Here is a 7,916-nt window from a genome sequence, read left to right as displayed (position 1 = left end):
GTAAAATATTAAATGATATTAATATTAAAAGTATTAAAAGAAGATGGAAGGAGTATACGGAATCACTCTACCAAAAGGAATTGGCTGACACAGAAGAATTTAAAGAAACAAACATATGATCAAGAGGCAATGGTGATGAAGGAGGAAGTTCAAGCAGCTCTGAAGGAATTGGCAAAAAAACAAGGCCCCAGAAATTGACAGTATACCAACTGACGTATTTCAACAAACAGATACTGCCCTGGATGTGTTCACCAGGTTGTGACAAGAAATCTGGAGGACAACTACCTGGAAAACTGACTGGAATAGATTAAGATTTATTCTTATTCCAAAAAAAAGTGATCCGATAAAGTGAGTAAATTATTGAACAATATCATTAATATCACACACAAGCAAAATCCTGCTGAAGATTATCCAAAAATAACTGGAACAGCACATTAACAGGGAACAGAACATTAACAGAAACAGACAAGCTGGGTTTACAAGAGGCTATTGGCACTAGGGACATTATTGCCAATGTCACATGGATCTTGGCGGAAAGCAGAGAGTAACAGATGAATGTCTATCTGTGCTGCACTGACTATGCAAAGGTATTTTACTGTGTAGATCACAACATATTGTGGCTAACCTTGAGAAAAATGACAATACCAGAACACTTGATTGTGTTCATGCAAAACCTATACTTGGACCAGGAGACAGTCGTCAGAACAGAGCAAGGAAACACTGCATGCTTCAAAATTAGGAAAGGAGTGAATCAAGGATGTGTGCTGTCTTCATACTTTTTCAGTCTGTTTACAGAGCAGATCATTCAGGAGGCTGGACTTCATGAGAAGGAATGTGGCATCAGGGTTGGAGGAAGACTCATCAACATCCTACGTTATGCAGATGATACAACCTGGCTAGCTGAAACAGAGGAGAATCTGAAGTGTTTTGCTGCAGAAGGTCAAGGACCGTAGTCTCCAATGTAGATTGAAGCTAAACATCTAGAAAACAAAGATTCTCAACACTGGGCCAATTGGCAGCACCATGAGAGATGGAGTAGAGATTGGGGTTGTTAACAATTTCAGCTTACTCTGTTCCACAATCAACGCTCTTGGCACCAGCAGTCAGGAAATCAAAAGACAAATTGCACTGGGGAAGTCTGCTGTCGGGGACCTCTGCAAAGTGCTAAAGAGCAACTATGGTGTGCCTGATCTACACCATGGTCTTCACAATTACTTGCTATGCATTAGATAGCTACATGATGACTAAGGATGACAGAAGAAGGCTTGATGCCTTTAAGTTGTGGTGCTGGAGAAGAGTGTTGAACATACCATGGGCTGCCAGGAGAACAAATAGGTCTGTCTTGGAGAGAATGAAACCAAGTTTCTCCCTGAAGGCAAGGATTTTGAAGTTCTGTCTCACATAATTAGGGCATGTGGCCAGGAGGAACCAGTCTTTGGAGAAGGACATCATCCTTGAAAGGTGGAGGGACAGAGCAGGAGAGGAAGACCCCAGATGAGATGTATTGACATGGTAACTGGGGAAGTGGGATTAGGTATGTTGGAGTCAGTGAGACTGGCTCTGGATAGGGCAGGGTTCAGAGGGTACCTAAGGTTGCTATCAGTCACAGGTAACTTGATGACACATAACAAGAACAACATATCTGATAACAAGCTAATACATAAAATTTATAGAAAACTTCATTACTTCAACAAGAAAAAGGGAAAAAAAACCCAATTACAAAAAGGCAAGAAAACAGGAAAGACTCTTTATCAAAGAACAATTTCAACTTCCCATACCATGCATGTTTGTTTAGTGCTATTTGTATATTTCTTTATGTTACTGTTTGCTATTACTAATATCACACTTTCTTGTCAGTTTGCTGTTCTGTGGTAAATTGTATGTTACTGTGATGCTGGAAGCTATACCACAGATATTTCAAACAGCAGCAGTGTCACCTATGGTACACAGATTTCATCAGAGCTTCCAGGTTAAGACAGACTTAAGAAGCAGGACTGTCCGTCTACTTCTGAAACAAGAGATCTTTAAAAATCTCTGTAAGAAAATTGGAAAAGTATTTGCAAAAGACTCAAACAAGATCCACACCTCACTCCATATACAAAAACCAACTCAAGGTCGATCGTGGACCTAGGACTAAAACCAAGGAGTATAAGCTTCATTAAAGAAAAGCTTGGAGGAACGCTACAAGTCCTAATCCACAACATAAACAGTCTTCCAAGTATCCTGAAAAACCTACAACCAGGAGAAAATAATGTAGATGGATGGGATCTTCTAAGAATCAAATCCCTATGCACATCCAAAAAACTTCTCCAACAGGGTAAAAAGGGAAGCCACAGACTGGGAAAAAGTATTTGGTAATGACATATCAGATAAGGGACTTATATCCAGAATTTATAAAATACTTGAGTACCACAACAAGATAGAAAAATGGGCATAGGATATGAACAGACACTTCACCAAAGAAGACATTCAGATGGCTAACAAGCACATGAAAAAATGTTCAAAATTCCTAGCTCTAAGAGAGATGCAAATTAAAACAACTATGAGATATCATCTCACCCCAGACAGAAAAGCAAAATTTCACAGAACAGCAAGCAACAAATGCTGGCGAGGCTTTGGAGAAACTGGAACCCTTATTCACTGTTGGTGGGAGTGTAAAATGGTGCAACCACTGTGGAAGGCAGTGTGGTGCTTCTCAAAAAGTTGCAAATAGAGATACCATTTGACCCAGCAATTCCACTACTGGGAATATACCCCAAAGAAACCATAACGGACATTCAAGCAGATATATGCACACCCATGTTTATTGCGGCTTTTTTCACAATAGCAAGGAGTTGGAAACAACCTAAGTGCCCATCAACAAATGAATGGATAGAGAAGCTGTGGTATATTCACACAATGGAATACTACACTGCATTGAAAAACAAGGAACTCATGCAATATTATTCAAAATGGGTGACCCTGGAGGACATTATGATGAGTGAAGTATCTCCATCACAAAAGGACAAATACTACATGGTGCCTCTGTTATAAAACAGGACTGACTTCGGTGGGGGGGGGGTGAGAGACCTGAGAAAGATGGGTTCAATAATGTATACTGCATTGAAACAAGTGAGGGAGAAACCTGTTTAAAAGGGATATGTGATTAGGTATTTTTGTTATGACAGGAGTCCGGAGCAAAGGCTGCATAGTGGAGTGGACCTGGGGGAGCGTTTGTAAAACAATGAAATAATTTTTCTTTTACTTTTCTGAGAGGGTATTGTACTAGGGAGGAGGGTTAGGAGGGAAGAAAAGTGCAACAATGAATGAATGGAAACCCAAAGTCTCTGTAAATTTTCCTTGAAATTAATAATAAATTTTTAAAAATCTCTGCAAGAAATAGAGGAACTTTGTTGGATGTAATACTAGTAAATGATCCCTTCAGGTTGAAAGATACTCAAAAGTGAGGACAAACATCTTCAGATAACTGTTTATCACTAGAACATGGAGTGTACAAGTATGCACATAGGAGAGTTAGTAATTGCAAAAAAATTAAATGGAATATATACTGGCTAATTTGAATCAGACAATTGCATCATCTTTTCTACCAGAAATAACAAATTGAGGCCAAAGCCACACACAGATTTCCAAAACCATGCATGGATTTCTTCAATTAGCTAAGTACATAATCATGTCTTAGTGTGCTCTGGACTGCTCTCCTACCTGAAGCACTAGATCATGACCTCACTGTCTGAAGGGCCCCTCCCTCACCTGGAGGTCTGTGGCCCCACTGCATGGATACCTCACATCTGTTGCCTGGATTCCCTGGCCTGGCTGCCTGAAGGCTCTGGACCCCTTGCCTGAAAGGATAACCCACTGCCACCCCTCTGAACTGTGCCAGGCACACCAATATCACAGGTGAAGCCATTTTATCCCCCTTCCCAGAGCTTGAGCTGCCTTTAGCCTGGGCACTTTGGATCTTCCTAGCAGCAGCAGTTCCTTGACAGAGAAGGATGCTAATTCAAGGCCATATCTCTCCCCAACTGAAGCAGGTCTTCTCTTGAGTCTAAAGATCAGAGAGAAACTCAGGCAGGATAACTGCCCCAACCTCTTCTGGAGCAGTGACTTCCAGTGCCAAGATTATCAGACCAAGAACCTGCTAAGACCTCAAACATGAAAAACTCTACCACAGCAAAGACACAGAAGAAACATACTACCTCATACCCTACATAAACCCTAACAAGATGTCATTTCCCCAAAAGTGACATAGTATCAATGGATTTCCTGAAGCCAGAAAGTCTGATGGAATTTTTGGACACAGACTTCAAAAAAACAATGATTGAATATTTTTAATGGGTGAAAGACAAACTCAAAGAATACAGGACTCTGCAAGCAAAAATCAAGAGGAACTTAAAAAAAACAAAACAGTCCAAGGTAGTAGAGCCAGAGTTTGCATTCCCAAGCTCCCCCATCTCCCACCCCAACCATCACCCTCAGCCTGGCGGGCACCATGACAGGGCCTGAGCCACTCCCATGAAAGGGAGAGGACCATACTGGATCTACACCCAGGGGGCAGCATACCTCCAGGAGAGGCATCTACAGCGTTTGAGTGCCTAGTGGAAGAGAATTCCTAGCTGAAAGAAAAAATGCAAGGGGTAAAGATGTTAGGGGAGCTTTTGGAGGAGTCCCAGATGGCATCATCCAGACTCCAGCAGAAGGCAGAGGAGCTGGCAAAGGACAATGAGATTCTCCAACCACCGTCTTCTTCCTTGGCCTCATTTGACCATCTGACTGAACTCACAGGAAATACAAATGTCCTGGCACCACCTTCTGATCGTACGTACCCCAATTACAAGCTTGAGCCAGTCCCAAAACCTCCATTCAGTGGTACCTCCTCTGAATTTGAAGTGTTCCCTGCTGAGGAGCAGAACTCTCCACCAGGGAGTCGTGGCAACACAATGAACACAATGGAGCTGGGCCCCCTGCCCCATGAAGACAGTAACCTGAAGCTGCACTTGCAGTGGCTGGAGACGATCCTGAGTGTATGTGCTGAGCAGCCAGACCACAGCCAGCTCTTTAAACACCTGGGCCGCATGGCCCTAGAGTTGAACTGGCTGGCCTCCAAGGTGAACAAGAATGAGCAGCCAACTTCCATCCTGCAGACCCTGTGTGAGCAGCTTTGGAAGGACAACAAGGTCCTGAAGGCCAAACTGGACAAGGGCCCGGAACAAAGGCAGCTGAGAGGCTTCAGGAGGAAAATATGGAGCTTAACAAGTTGTTGATGAGCAGCAGCCCCTAAGAGAGTTCCTCTGGACAACCAGACACCTCAAAGATGGAAGGTACTGGGAAGAAGGTGGTTTGCTGGCCACCAGCAGGCCAGTGTGACAGCAGCCACAAAGAGTTTTTCTGGATAACCAGACACCCCAAAGATGGAAGGTACTGGGAAGAAGGTGGTGGCTGGCCATCAGCAGGCCAGTGTGACTGCAGGCAAGGTGCCCAAAGCGAGCGCCCTGAGCACGGGTGAGAAGAAGGTGAAGATGCAGCAACAGCAGCACACTGAGTGAAGTAAACAAGCAATGGGGCCAGCACTTCTGGTCCATGAAGCAGCAGTATGATCACTGAGCTGTGCCAGAAGCTGGGTGATGTGCAGAAGCAGGCAACTGACCTGGAGGCTGAGTATGAACAGAAACTGAGACTTTGACCGCAAGCTCCTCCTGGTCAAGTCCAAGATTGAAATGAAAGAGGCTGACAAGGAGAAGCTGATAACAGAGGTCAAGGAACTGCGCCAGAAGGTAAAGTACCTGCAGGACCAGCTGTGCCCATTCACTCAGTAACGGGAGTACTAGGCAAAGGAGATCCAGAAACTCACTAAGGCCCTGGCGCATCCAGAACTCCCCATCTTCGTCACCAGCAGCAGCAGCATTTGTGAGCCCAGAAGGAGCAGGAGCCCCTAGGAATCAGGAGCTGGTCACCCAGAATGAATTGCTGAAACAGCAGGTGAAAATCGTTGAGGAGGATTTCTGGAGGGAGCATAGTGATTGAGAATGAATGAATGAGGAGGAGGAGCTGAAGAAACAGGTGGAGAAACTGCAGGCCCAGGTTACCCTGTCAAATGCCCAGATAAAAGCATTCAAAGATGAGGAGAAGGTCAAAGAAGCTCTCAACAGCAGAAAAGAAAAGCAAAGTCCTCAGGAGAATGCTATCAGGTAGAACCCCACCTGGAGCACCTCTCTGTGGGGCCTACCCGTACATCTACCTACCCTTCGAAGACTGGTCTCAGATCTTCTACCCTCGCTCCCCCATGGCCATGGAGCACCCATTACCACTCCCCATCTTGCACTTCTTCCATCTGCCGGAGTGTACCTGGCACTCACCTCATGGAGGGCTTTGGAATCAGAGCTTCCAAGTGATGGACACCCCTGCAGCCAGACCTGGGGAGCCAGAGTCCACAAAACATGAGCGAGAAGGACCCCAGTGAGACCAGACTATGTCACTTGGTGCCACCTTCATCTTGCAGAGCCAATTGACTCCGGATCACCAACAGACAGAGTAGCGGCCCTGCGATCTGTGCAGCCTGAGTCTCAGCTGGAATTGTTTACAGACTTGGGAAACTCCGCCCACAGAGCTCTGTTTAGGTCACTGCTTTTGAAGTGAAGTTTGGAAGAACTCTTTCTGGTCTCCAAGTAGAGAAAAGAGGCCTTACTGGCTCAGACCTTTAATCCTCTGCTGACACCCCCAGGGAAGTCAGTCTCAAGAGTGGGGTGCAGTCAAGACCCCAGCCTTTCAAAACTTTCCCTAAGTGCTTCTGGTCCTCAAGATGCCACTTCAAGTTCACGTGTGTGTTTCAGTTTTGCTTCAAGTTCTGTAGCAGGATGTTGCTCTGCACCCACTCCTTCCTTCTGTGAGATGAGCTGGTTTGCCTCCAGGAGCAGAAGAGAATAACAAGATGTTCTGAAGTCAAGCCCGCTCCACCTCTGCCCACAGTCACCTCTGCCAGTGCCACCCGCAGCCTGGGATGAAGGCCACCCAGACACACCTGCCAAGTGCCAGACCAGAGTTATCCAGGCCCTGGAGCTTAGCTGGAGGCCTGTTATGTCTGGGGGCCTAGACGGAGGTGTCTGTCTGTTTCTAGGCAGCTGTTTGCGGGATGTTGTTGAACATAAATAGAAGTTGAAGTTAATCTTAAAAAAAACAAAACCAATCCAAAACAAAAAAACAGTCTAAGACAATGAAGCTAAACCAAATGAGGCACTAGAGGCTCTGGAAAAACCAAGAGGCCACAATCGCGAATATGAGAACCAATGTTTCAGATGCTGACAACATGTTGAAGGGACATATAAACAAAGTTGAAAAGATGGAACACAGAACCAGCGGATTAGTAGATAGAATTGTCACCACTGATCTGTTAGAACAAAAAGCAGAATCAAAAAGGAAGGACAAAGAAGAAAGCCTAAGAATAATATAGGACACCATCAAGAAGAATAACATGTGCATAACTGGAATCACAGAACAGGAAGAAGCAAGTAAAAACACCAAGAAAGTTGTGGAAGAATTACTAGAAGAAAACTTTCCAGACATAATGAAAAATGAGAGAATATATATTCAAGAAGCTGAGTGAACACCATATAGAATAAACCCCCCCAAAACACCAAGGCTTGCTATTATTGTTATGTACTGTCGAGTCGCCTGCGACTCATAGCGACCCTATATAAAAAAGACCTAAACTCTACTTTGTCCTGTGTCAATTGTATTGTCTCTGACACACCCACCCCCACTACCCAACTCATGTAATCAATCCATCTCATCGAGGGTCTTCTCCTATACTGTCCCTCCACCACCCAAAGTATGATGTCCCTCTCCAAGGACTGGTCCCTTCTTGCAACATGTCCACAGTATGTCAGACAAAGCTTCAGAATCCTTGCCTCCAAGGAGCAGCC

The 7,916-nt window shown here is 44.6% G+C and overlaps 1 pseudogene; it reads left to right on the top strand.

The window, feature by feature from the left end:
* Positions 1-4,512: 4,512 nt before the first annotated feature.
* On the top strand, positions 4,513-6,457 carry LOC102858346 (annotated as a pseudogene).
* Positions 6,458-7,916: the final 1,459 nt, after the last annotated feature.

This window comes from Elephantulus edwardii, unplaced genomic scaffold, assembly GCF_000299155.1.
Source record: "Elephantulus edwardii isolate Elephantulus edwardi_28Jun2011 unplaced genomic scaffold, EleEdw1.0 scaffold00365, whole genome shotgun sequence".
NCBI classification, from domain to species: Eukaryota; Metazoa; Chordata; class Mammalia; order Macroscelidea; family Macroscelididae; genus Elephantulus; species Elephantulus edwardii.
Note: the sequence above shows the minus strand (reverse complement) of the source record. Positions and strands in the feature narration are given on the sequence as shown.